The following is an 11,179-nucleotide window of genomic DNA, read 5'->3' as shown; positions in this document are numbered from 1 at the left end:
GTCAATATGTTTGAGTGGTTAAGAAGATGGATTAGAAATCTATTGGGCTTTGCCCACGTAGGTTTGAATCCTGTTGTTGACAACTTTTTAGCTTTATTGTTAAATACCACTTTGATTGGATAGGAAACGAGTCATTCCTTATATAAGGGGTATCAACATGTCCAGGCTTAAAATCTGTTGGGATCGAATCATTTCTTATATAAGGGGTGTCAATATGTCCGAGTGGTTAAGGGGAATGAATCATTCCTTACATAAGGGGTGTCAATATGTTCCCGTGGTTAAGGAGACAGACAGAAAATATTTTGGGCTTATGCTTGGTTCGAATCCTGTAGTTGAATCATTTCTTATATAAAGGGTGTTAATATGTCTGAGGGGTTAAGTTGACTCGAATGGGCTATGCCTACTCAGGTTCAAATTGACGGTGAAATCACACATCGGTTGAACAAGGAACGAATAATTTTTTATATAAGGGTGTCAATATGTCCGAATGGTTAAGGGAACGAATCCATAAGGGTGTCATTATGTCCGAATGGTTAAGGGGAGCGAATCATTCCTTATGTAAGGGGTGTCAATAGAGTGGTTAAGTCGACTCGAATGGGCTATGCCTGCTCAGTTTCAAATTGACGATGAAATCACACACGGTTGAACAAGGAATGAATAATTCTTTATATAAGGGTGTCAATATGTCCGAATGGTTAAGGGGAACGAATCATTCCTTATGTAAGGGGTGTAAATATGTTCGAGTGGTTAAGGAGACAACCTGAAATCTGTTGGGCTATGCTTGCGCAGGTTTGAATCCTGTTGTTGACGAATTTTTAGTTTTAACGTGAAATCACACATCGGTGTTTATATAAGGGTGTCAATATGTCCGAATGGTTAAAAGGAACGAATCATTGCTTATATAAGGGGTGTTAATATGTCCGATTGGTTAAGGAGACAGACTCAAAATCTGTTAGGCTATGCCTACGCAGGTTCGAATCCTGCTGTTGACGATGTGAGAAATCACACATCAGTTGAACAATATGTCTAAATGGTTAAAGGTCGAATCCTGCTGTTTTTACTCTTACTCCCGTCGGGATAAATCTGACCCCCCCTGTTCCCGCCTACGTATATGGGATATTTTAAGAAGTGAACATCTTTCTTAGTCGCAGGGTCCGGGGAAAGAATAGGAAAGGTGATTTCACTATATTTCTGACCAGGAACGGCCCTATCACAAGAATATTTTTTTTAGTGGTTGGGGGTAGAGAATGTGGTTATTAGTGTGGAGAGAGACTTAGCAGGAATCTTTCCTTATGTTAGTGTGGAGAGAGAGAGAGAGATCATACCTTTGTTGGGGGTAGAGAATGTGGTTATTAGTGTGGAGAGAGACTTTCCTTATGTTAGTGTGGAGAGAGAGAGAGAGATCATACCTTTGTTGGGGGTAGAGAATGTGGTTATTAGTGTGGAGAGACTTGAAATCTGTTGGGTAGAGCAGGAATCTTTCCTTATGTTAGTGTGGAGAGAGAGAGACTTGAAACTTGAAATCGGTTTTGCTTGCACACGTTCAAATCTTGTTGCAATGACTTTGTGATGATAGGGTGGAGAGAGCAGGAATCTTTCCTTATGTTAGTGTGGAGAGAGACTTGAAACTTGAAATCTGTTGGGTTTTGCTTGCACACGTTCAAATCTTGTTGCGATGACTTTGTGATGACTTTTTAGCTTTATCTTTCCTTATGTTAGTGTGGAGAGAGACTTGAAACTTGAAATTTGTTGGGCTTTGCTTGCACAGGTTCAAATCTTGTTGGGAGCTTTACTGTGAGATCCCACATTGGTGGGATAGAGAATAAATCTTTCCTTATACAAGTGTGGAGACAAACTTGAAATCTGTTGGGTTTTGCTTGCACACGTTCAAATCTTGTTGCGATGACTTTGTGATGACTTTTTAGCTTTATTGTGGATCTGCTGGTTTCGCTTGCACAGTTCAAATCTTGTTGTGATGACTTTTTAGCTTTATTGTGGATCGGCTGGTTTTGCTTGCACAGGTTCAAATCTTGTTGTGATAGCTTTATTATGAAATCCGACATCGGTTGGATAGGGAACAGGGAACGAATCATTCTCATATAAGGGGTGTCAATATGTCCAACTTTATTGTGAGATCCCACCGGTTGAATATGGGTTTTGCTTGCACACGTTCAAATCTTGTTGCGATGACTTTGTGATGACTTTTTAGCTTTATTGTGGATCTGCTGATTTTGCTTGCACAGTTCAAATCTTGTTGTGATGACTTTTTAGCTTTATTGTGGATCGGCTGGTTTTGCTTGCACAGGTTCAAATCTTGTTGTGATAGCTTTATTATGAAATCCGACATCGGTTGGATAGGGAACAGGGAACGAATCATTCTCATATAAGGGGTGTCAATATGTCCAACTTTATTGTGAGATCCCACCGGTTGAATAGGGAACGAATCATTCGTTATATAAGGGGTGTCAATATGTCTGAGTGGCTAAGAAGACAGACTACAAATCTCATTGGGCTTTTTAGCTTTATTATTAAATCCCACATTGGTTGGGGAACGAATCATTTTTTTATATAAGGGGTGCCAACATGTCCGAGTGGTTAAGGAGAAGATCCCACATCGTTGGATAAGAAACGAATCATTCCTTATATAAGGGGTGTCAGTATGTCCAGACTTTAAATCTATTGGGCTTTGCCTTCCTCTATTTGACTTTGCCTGCAAAGGAAATTCCACATTTGTTGGATCCCACATCGGTTGAATACGGAATGAATCATTCCTTATATAAGCATGTCAACATGTTCGAGGGGTTGAAGAGTCTTGCTATTGACGACTTTTTAGCTTTAGTATGAGATCCCACATCGATTGAATAGGGAACGAATCATTCCTTATATAAGGGGCGTCAATATGTCCCAGTGGTTAAGGGAAACGAGTCATTTCTTACATAAAGGGTGTTAATATGTTCGAGTGGTTAAGGAGATAGACACAAAATTTGTTGGGCTTATTTATGCCTGCGTAGGTTCAAATCCTATTGTTAATGAATTTTTTTAGCTTTATGTGAAATCCCACATTGGTTAAACAAGAAACGAATCACTCTTTATATAAGGGTGATAAAGGTGTCAAGGGTGTCAATATGACCGAGTGTTTAAGCAGGAAACAAGGGGTGTCAATATGTTCGAGTGGTTAAGGAGACAGACAAGGGGTGTCAAGGAGACAGACAAGGGGTGTCAAGGAGTCAGACAAGGGGTGTCAATATGTTCGAGTGGTTAAGGAGACAGACAAGGGGTGTCAAGGAGACAGACAAGGGGTGTCAATATGTTCGAGTGGTTAAGGAGACAGACTTGAAATTCGAGTGGTTAAGGAGACAGACAAGGGGTGTCAAGGAGTCAGACAAGGGGTGTCAATATGTTCGAGTGGTTAAGGAGACAGACAAGGGGTGTCAAGGAGACAGACAAGGGGTGTCAATATGTTCGAGTGGTTAAGGAGACAGACTTGAAATTTGTTGGGCTATACTGCGCAGGTTTGAATCCTGCTATTGATAAATCCAAGAAGTAACAAGAAGTAGTTCTTAGCGAAACTCATCTAGTAGTGCAAATCCAAGAACTCTTTATATAAGGGTGATAAAGGTGTCAAGGGTGTCAATATGACCGAGTGTTTAAGGGAACGAATCATCCTTACGTAAGGGGGGTCAATATGTCTAAGTGGCCTGTGAAATCACACATCGGTTGAACAAGGAACGATTTATTCTTTGTATAAGGGTATTGGGCTATGCGCGAAATCGTAGGTTTGAATTATAAAAGGGGTGTCGATATGTACGAGTGGGTAAGCAAACAACGGGTGTCAATATGTTCGAGTGGTTGAGGATGTCAATATGTCTGAGTGGCCTGTGAAATCACACATCGGTTGAACAAGGAAAGATTCATTCTTTGTATAAGGGTATTAGGCTATGCGCGAAATCGCAGGTTTGAATTATAAAAGGGGTGTTGATATGTACGAGTGGGTAAGGAAACAAGGGGTGTCAATATGTTCGAGTGGTTAAGGAGACAGACTTGAAATTTGTTGGGCTATACTGCGCAGGTTTGAATCCTGCTATTGATAAATCCAAGAAGTAGCAAGAAGTAGTTCTCAGCGAAATTCATCTAGTAGTGCAAATCCAAGAAGTAGCAAGAAGTACTTCTCAGCAAAAGTCATCTAGTAGTGTAGAAACGGAAGTTTGATGAAATTCGAGAAGTAGTTCAAAAAACAGAAGTTTGGTGACATCTGAGAAGTAGTTCTCAGTGAAAGTCATTTGATAGTGCAGAAACTGAAGTTTGATGAAATCCGAGAAGTAGTTCTCAGCGAAAGTCATCTGGTAGTGCAGAAACTGAAGTTTGGTGAAATCCGAGAAGTAGTTCTCAGCGAAAGTCATCTGGTAGTGCAGAAACTGAAGTTTGGTGAAATCCGAGAAGTAGTTCTCAGCGAAAGTCATCTGGTAGTGCAGAAACGGAAGTTTGATGAAATCCGAGAAGTAATTCTCAGCGAAAGTCATCTGGTAGTGCAAAAACTGAAGTTTGTTGAAAACCGAGAAGTAGTTCTCAGTAAGAGTCATCTGGTAGTGCAGAAACTGAAGTTTGTTGAAATCCGAGAAGTAGTTCTCAGTGAAAGTATACGCAAACGAGAAATTGGAGATCAGAAATTTGAGAAAGAAGTACTTCTCAGCGAAAGTCATCTAGCAGTGCAAATCCAAGAAGTAGCAAGAAGTACTTCTCAGCGAAAGTCATCTAATAGTGCAGAAACTGAAGTTTTATGAAATTCAAGAAGTAGTTCTCGGCGAAAGTCATCTAGTAGTGCAAGAACAGAAGTTTGATGAAATCCAAGAAGTAGTTCAGAAACTGAAGTTTAATGAAATCTGAGAAGTAGTTCAGAAACTGAAGTTTGATGAAATCCGAGAAGTAGTTCTCAGTGAAAGTCATCTGGTAGTGCAGAAACTGAAGTTTAATGGGGAAGTAGTTCTCAGCGAAAGTCATCTAGTAGTGTAGAAACGGAAGTTTGATGAAATCCGAGAAGTAGTTCTCAGCGAAATTCATCTGGTAGTGCAGAAGCTGATGTTTGATGAAATCCGAGAAGTAGTTCAAAAAACAGAAGTTTGGTGAAATCCGAGAAGTAGTTCTCAGCGAAAGTCATCTGGTAGTGTAGAAACTGAAGTTTGATGAAATTCGAGAAGTAGTTCTCAGCGAAAGTCATCTGGTATTGCAGAAACGGAAGTTTGATGAAATCCGAGAAGTAGTTCAAAAAACAGAAGTTTGGTGAAATTTGAGAAGTAGTTCTCAGCGAAAGTCATCAGGTAGCAGAAGCTGATGTTTGATGAAATTCGAGAAGTAGTTCTCAGCGAAAGTCATCTGGTAGTGTAGAAACTGAGTTTGATGAAATCCGAGAAGTAGTTCTCAGCGAAAGTCATCTGGTAGTGCAGAAACGGAAGTTTGATGAAATCCGAGAAGTAGTTCAAAAAACAGAAGTTTGGTGAAATTCGAGAAGTAGTTCTCAGCAAAAGTCATCAGGTAGTGCAGAAGCTGATGTTTGATGAAATCCGAGAAGTAGTTCTCAGCGAAAGTCATCTGGTAGTGTAGAAACTGAGTTTGATGAAATCCGAGAAGTATTTCTCAGCGAAAGTCATCTGGTAGTGCAGAAACGGAAGTTTGATGAAATCCGAGAAGTAGTTCAAAAAACAGAAGTTTGGTGAAATTCGAGAAGTAGTTCTCAGCGAAAGTCATCAGGTAGTGCAGAAGCTGATGTTTGATGAAATCTGAGAAGTAGTTCTCAGCGAAAGTCATCTGGTAGTGCAGAAACTAAAGTTTGTTGAAAACCGAGAAGTAGTTCTCAGCGAAAGTCATCTGGTAGTGCAGAAACTGAAGTTTTTTGAAATCCAAGAAGTAGTTCTCAGTGAAAGTATACGCAAACGAGAAATTGGAGATCAGAAATCCGAGAAGTAGTTTTCAGCGAAAGTAACACAAACAAGAAATTGGAGATTCATTGAGATTCATCTGGCAGTGCTATTCATTGAATTGGAAATCGCAGAGAAGTAAATCTCAGCGAAAGAATATGCAAATGAGAAATTGGAGATTCATTGAGATTCATCTAGTAGTGCTTGAGATTCGAAATTGGAGATTCATTGAGATTCATCTGGTACATTAAGATTCATCTAGTAGTGTTATTCATTGAATTGGAGATCGACGAGAAGTAGTTCTCAGCGAAAGTATATGCAAACGAGAAATTGGAGATTCATTGAGATTCATCTGGTAGTGCTATTCATTGATTCTCGAAATTGGAGATTCATTAAGATTCATCTGGTAGTGCTATTACTGAGATTCATCTAGTAGTGCTATTATTGAGATTCATCTAGTAGTGCTCTCAGTGTTGAGATTGTTGTTGCCACAATCAGTTCCCGAGAATCTGAGAAACTGAAGTTTGCTAAAATCCAAGAAGTAGTTCTCAGCGAAAGTATACGCAAACGAGAAATTGGAGATCGCCAAGAAGTAGTTCTCAGCGAAAGTATACGCAAACGAGAAATTGGAGATTCATTGAGATTCATCTGGTAGTGCTATTCATTGAATTGGAGATTGCCGAGAAGTAGTTCTCAGTGAAAGTATATGCAAACGAGAAATTGGAGATTCATTGAGGTTCATCTGGTAGTGCTATTTTCATCTAGTAGTGCTCTCAGTGTTGACCAAAGGGGAAGAAGTAAATGGACCCACGCAAACGAGAAATTAGAGATTCATTAAGATTCATCTGGTAGTGCTATTCATTGAAATTCATCTCGGTAGTGCTATTCATTGAGATTCATTTGGTAGTGCTCTCAGTGTTGACCAAAGGGGAAGAATTAAATGGAATGACCTAGAGTAGTTGATATTCTCTAAGTGTTGACCGAAGGGGAAGAAGTAAATGGAATGACCCAAACAAGGTAGAGTAGTGCTCTAAATATCTGTTGGGCTATATCTGCATAGGTTTGAATCTTGCTGTTGACGAATTTTTAGCTTTATTGTGAATACCCACATCGGTTTAACAAGGAATGAATCTTTCTTTATATAAGGGTGTCAATATGTCCATTCATGTCGGGGTTGTCAATATGTCCGAGTGGTTAAGGAGTGGGTTCGGTAATTTCAAAGATGAAATTAAAGCTTTGATTTTGATGTCTAACATAAGGGGTGTCAATATGTCTGAGTGGTTAAGGAGATAGTTCTACATAATAGATGGTATAGTTATTATATAAGTCAACTGAGTTTGGTAATTTCAAAGATAATTTAAAGCTTTGATTTTGATGTCATCTTTCCTCGAGTCGTGGGATACTGTTGTTGCTAGTTCCCGAGGATATGAGAAACAGAAGTTTATAGTTCTCATCGAGGAATTGAACTGTTGTTTCCACAATAAGCAATTCCCGAGAATCTGAGAAACATGTTCGAGTGGTTAAGGTGATAGTTCTACATAATAGATGGTATAGTTATATAAGTCAACTGAGTTTGGTAATTTCAAAGATGAAATTAAAGCTTTGATTTTGATGTCATCTTTCCCCGAGTCGTGGGATACTCTTGTTGCCAGTTCCCGAGGATATGAGAAACTGAAGTTTATAGTTCTCAGCAAGAAATTGAATTGTTGCCACAATCAGCGGTTCCCGAGAATCTGAGAAACTGAAGTTTGATGAAGAAACTCGAGAAATAGTTCTCAGTGAAAGTATACACAAACGAGAAATTGGAGATTCAAAAGTTCTCGAGAATCTGAGAAATTGAAGTTTGATGAAATTCGAGAAGAAACTGAAGTTTGACGAAATCCGAGAAGAGTTCTCAGCGAAAGTATACGCAAACGAGAATTTGGAGATTCATTGAGATTCATCTGAAAGTGCTCTCAGTGTTGACCAAAGGGGAAGAAGTAAATGGAATGACCAGGTAGAGTAGTTGATATTCATCTGTGCTTTCAGTGTTAACCAAAGGGGAAGAAGTAAATGGAATGACCCAAGTAGAGTCGTCGATATTCATCTGGTAGTGCTTTCAGTGTTGACCAAAGAGGAAGAAGGAAATGGAATGACCCAAACAAAGGTAGAGTAGTGCTCTCAATGTTGACGAAATAGGAAAAAGTAAATGGAATGACCCAAAGAAAGGTAGCTCTCAGCGAAAGTATACTCTGGAAGTACTCTTAGTGTTCACCAAAGGGGAAGAAGTAAATGGAATGACCCAAACGAAGTAAATGAATGGAATGACCCAAACTAAGGTCGATTAAAAGAAAAGAAACATAGCGTCACGTGTTAGAGTTGTGGAGAAAATGGTCACTTTTGGGCAAATTGTACAAGACCAAAGAGAAAAAAGAATCACAAATCGGAGGATAGTAATGACTTTACATAGAAAAAGACATTGGGGATGCTCTAATCCAGATAGTCCAATTAAATTCTAGATTTTGGATTCAGGTGTATATTTTCATTTGTCTCCAAATAAGGAATAGTCCAATTGAATTTTGGAGTTTGGATTCAGGTGCATATTTTCGTTTGTCTCAAAATAAGGAACTGTTTCAGAATTTCAAGTCTATAAATTTTGAGAAGGCGTATCTTGTCGACAACTAAACTCTGGAGATTGAAGGAAATGGGAATGTCTGCATAAAAACTTATGCAGGAAGTCGGTGGATATTAAAGAATGTAAGATATATTCCTGGTCTCAAGAAGAATCTGATCTCTATTGGTCAGTTGGATAGCACAGGTTATGCAATAGAGTTTGGAAAGAGTTCGGGGAAGATTGTGAAGGATACTATGGTGGTAAAACGTGGCACAAAATCTGGAACTTTTATAAAAACTAATTGATGTATAAACATGACTGTTGTTGTTGTTGAGAGTGTTTCAAATTCAAGTCTATGGCAAATAAACTTGGATATATGAGAGTAAAATGAATGAAAATATTGGCTAAGAACGGAGATTTAGAAGGTCTGAAATTTGTTGATACGAGTCCTTGTGAGGCTACATTATGACAAACAGAAACGAGTCAGTTTCACAAACGCTACCATAGAACCAAAGAAAGTGCAGTTCGAAATGATTCTTACAGATGTTTGGGGACCATCTCTAGTTTCATCACTTGATTGATCAAAGTTCTGTTGGGTTTTATGTCCTAAAACTCATAGTTTGTAAACAAAAACATATTCTATTTTCAATAAAGTTATTATTCATGTTTATTCAGTAAAGATTGTTATTGAATAAAGTGAACTTTACGATCATTAATCTAAATCCAATAAACTAAGAACACTCTGGTTATAGTATGATTACTTGAACTATATGTAGAGACATAAGAGTGGATCAAGTTCAAGTATATAGTCAAAATGATCTATAGTATAAGGATAAGGCTGAGTACCTTATTTTGGGACACTATGGATGCGGCCCACTTTTGTATATGATATAAACAATGTGATCACTAAATTGTACATGTGGAGACATGTGAGTGGGGGCGTCCTATGCAATGAGTATTGCATAAGATCGGACCATGAAGAAAACCACTCTCACTTTATAATCTCGTTTACTATAGAGACTGATTTTCTTTTCATTCTATAACCTAGGTAACTCGGTTTTAATCCTGAGCTAACCATGAACTCCTGTTTATTCGGAATTATCCTTAGATTTGCATGGGTGAGAGTGGCTCTAGTTCGCCGACTCAATAGGCCTCCCATTTCAGGGGTAAGACTGGGTGAATGGCTGGGGACGTGGGGTGCAAGACGGAATTCACTCCTACCCACTTTTAGGGATAGAAGAGAGGTAGTTCCCTTAAGCACTGACTCCAGGTCTTGAACAAGGGGCCCCACCCTCTCATTGGCCTGAGAGGGATTCGGTTTACTGGTTGGACCACAAACCAATTGTTCATTAGAGGATCAGTGAGACATAAGGAACAAGAAGTAACTTCAGGGGTAAAACGGTAAATTGACCCAACTCTAGTTACGAACAACCTGTGAAGGATCGACTTACTAATCATGGTTATATCAAATGGACAAAAATATATCTATAGTGAGGGGAGTGCAACTACTAGGCTATAGTGGAGTGTCCTAGTAGTTAACGAATATTGGTTAACCAGGTTAATGAGTTTAACCGGTTAATCTTGGATCGTTGGAGCCCATGATCTATAGGTCCATTAAGTCTCTCTGCCAGCTCATATCGGACTAAACCATATAACAGTGTGACGAGTGAGTTCGAAGTTTTCGAATTGAAATTAGGGAATATGCGCTACATATATATGATATATTTAACCGCATTTTTGTTTTATTTACGAATTAAACAAAAAGAGAGAATCTGAGATATTTAAATAAAATTTAAATATCTTAATCAATTATGTGTCGGAATTGATTGGGATTGACATTTGAATTAATATTAAATATTAATTAAATAGTTTAATTAATCCTTTAATGTTACTTTAATTTGAAATTAATTATTCAAATTAATTGTTGAATTAAAATGAAGAAAGTCAAAATGTTGACTTCCTTTAATGGAAAAATCCATGTTAGTGGAATTTTGAGGTGTCAAAATTTGGTTTAACCAAACTTGCATGCTTGCCAAATAAACCCCACAAGTTTGAGTGGAATTTTGAGTGTCAAAATTTGGTTAACTCAAACATGCATGCTTGTCACATGATCCTAAACATTTGAGTGCAATTTTGAGTGTCAAAATTTGGTGATCTCAAATTTGCATGAACATGCAAACATGACTCTTTAAATAGAGTGACCATGGTACATGAATTTTTTTCTTTTTCTTGGTGAAAAACCTTGAGAAAAACCTCTCACAAACACTCTCTTCATATATACAAAATCCCTCCCAAGTTTAGTCACTCACCGGATTCCACAATCCCGTTCTAAGTCTGGAGGATAGTGGAGAAGATACTAGTGGTGGTTCGAAACCGGTTCGTGAGGAAAAAGGAGTTTAAACTACAAAAGGTTAGTATTCAAACTCATTAAGTTTTAATACTTATAAACATGCTAGTTATTTACTATAATTGATGTTCTAAAAGTGCCTAAGATCCAAATTGCTTCCGCATGTGTTATATTAACACCATCAATTGGTATCAGAGCAAGTTTTAGGCACTTTATTTACATTAATTTGATCATGGTGGGTACCATTTCATGAATGAAATTTTGTGGTTGCTAAAGTGGATGGTTTTGGTTTTGGCATTTTTTTTATGCTTCCATTTGATACAATTA

At 38.2% G+C, this 11,179-nt stretch overlaps 2 non-coding genes across 2 annotated transcripts; both read left to right on the top strand.

Annotated features, from left to right (window-relative positions):
* Positions 1 to 82, top strand: TRNAS-AGA (transfer RNA serine (anticodon AGA)). Its single transcript has one exon. It is a non-coding gene; the product is annotated as a tRNA-Ser (tRNA).
* An 828-nt stretch (positions 83 to 910) lies between these two features.
* On the top strand, positions 911 to 992 carry TRNAS-CGA (transfer RNA serine (anticodon CGA)). The gene has a single exon. It is a non-coding gene; the product is annotated as a tRNA-Leu (tRNA).
* Positions 993 to 11,179: the final 10,187 nt, after the last annotated feature.

Source organism: Cucurbita pepo, chromosome 9, assembly GCF_057944985.1.
Source record: "Cucurbita pepo subsp. pepo isolate OVF chromosome 9, ASM5794498v1, whole genome shotgun sequence".
NCBI lineage: Eukaryota > Viridiplantae > Streptophyta > Magnoliopsida > Cucurbitales > Cucurbitaceae > Cucurbita > Cucurbita pepo.
The sequence above is the reverse complement of the archived record's forward strand: the minus strand, read 5'-3'. Positions and strand labels throughout refer to the sequence as shown.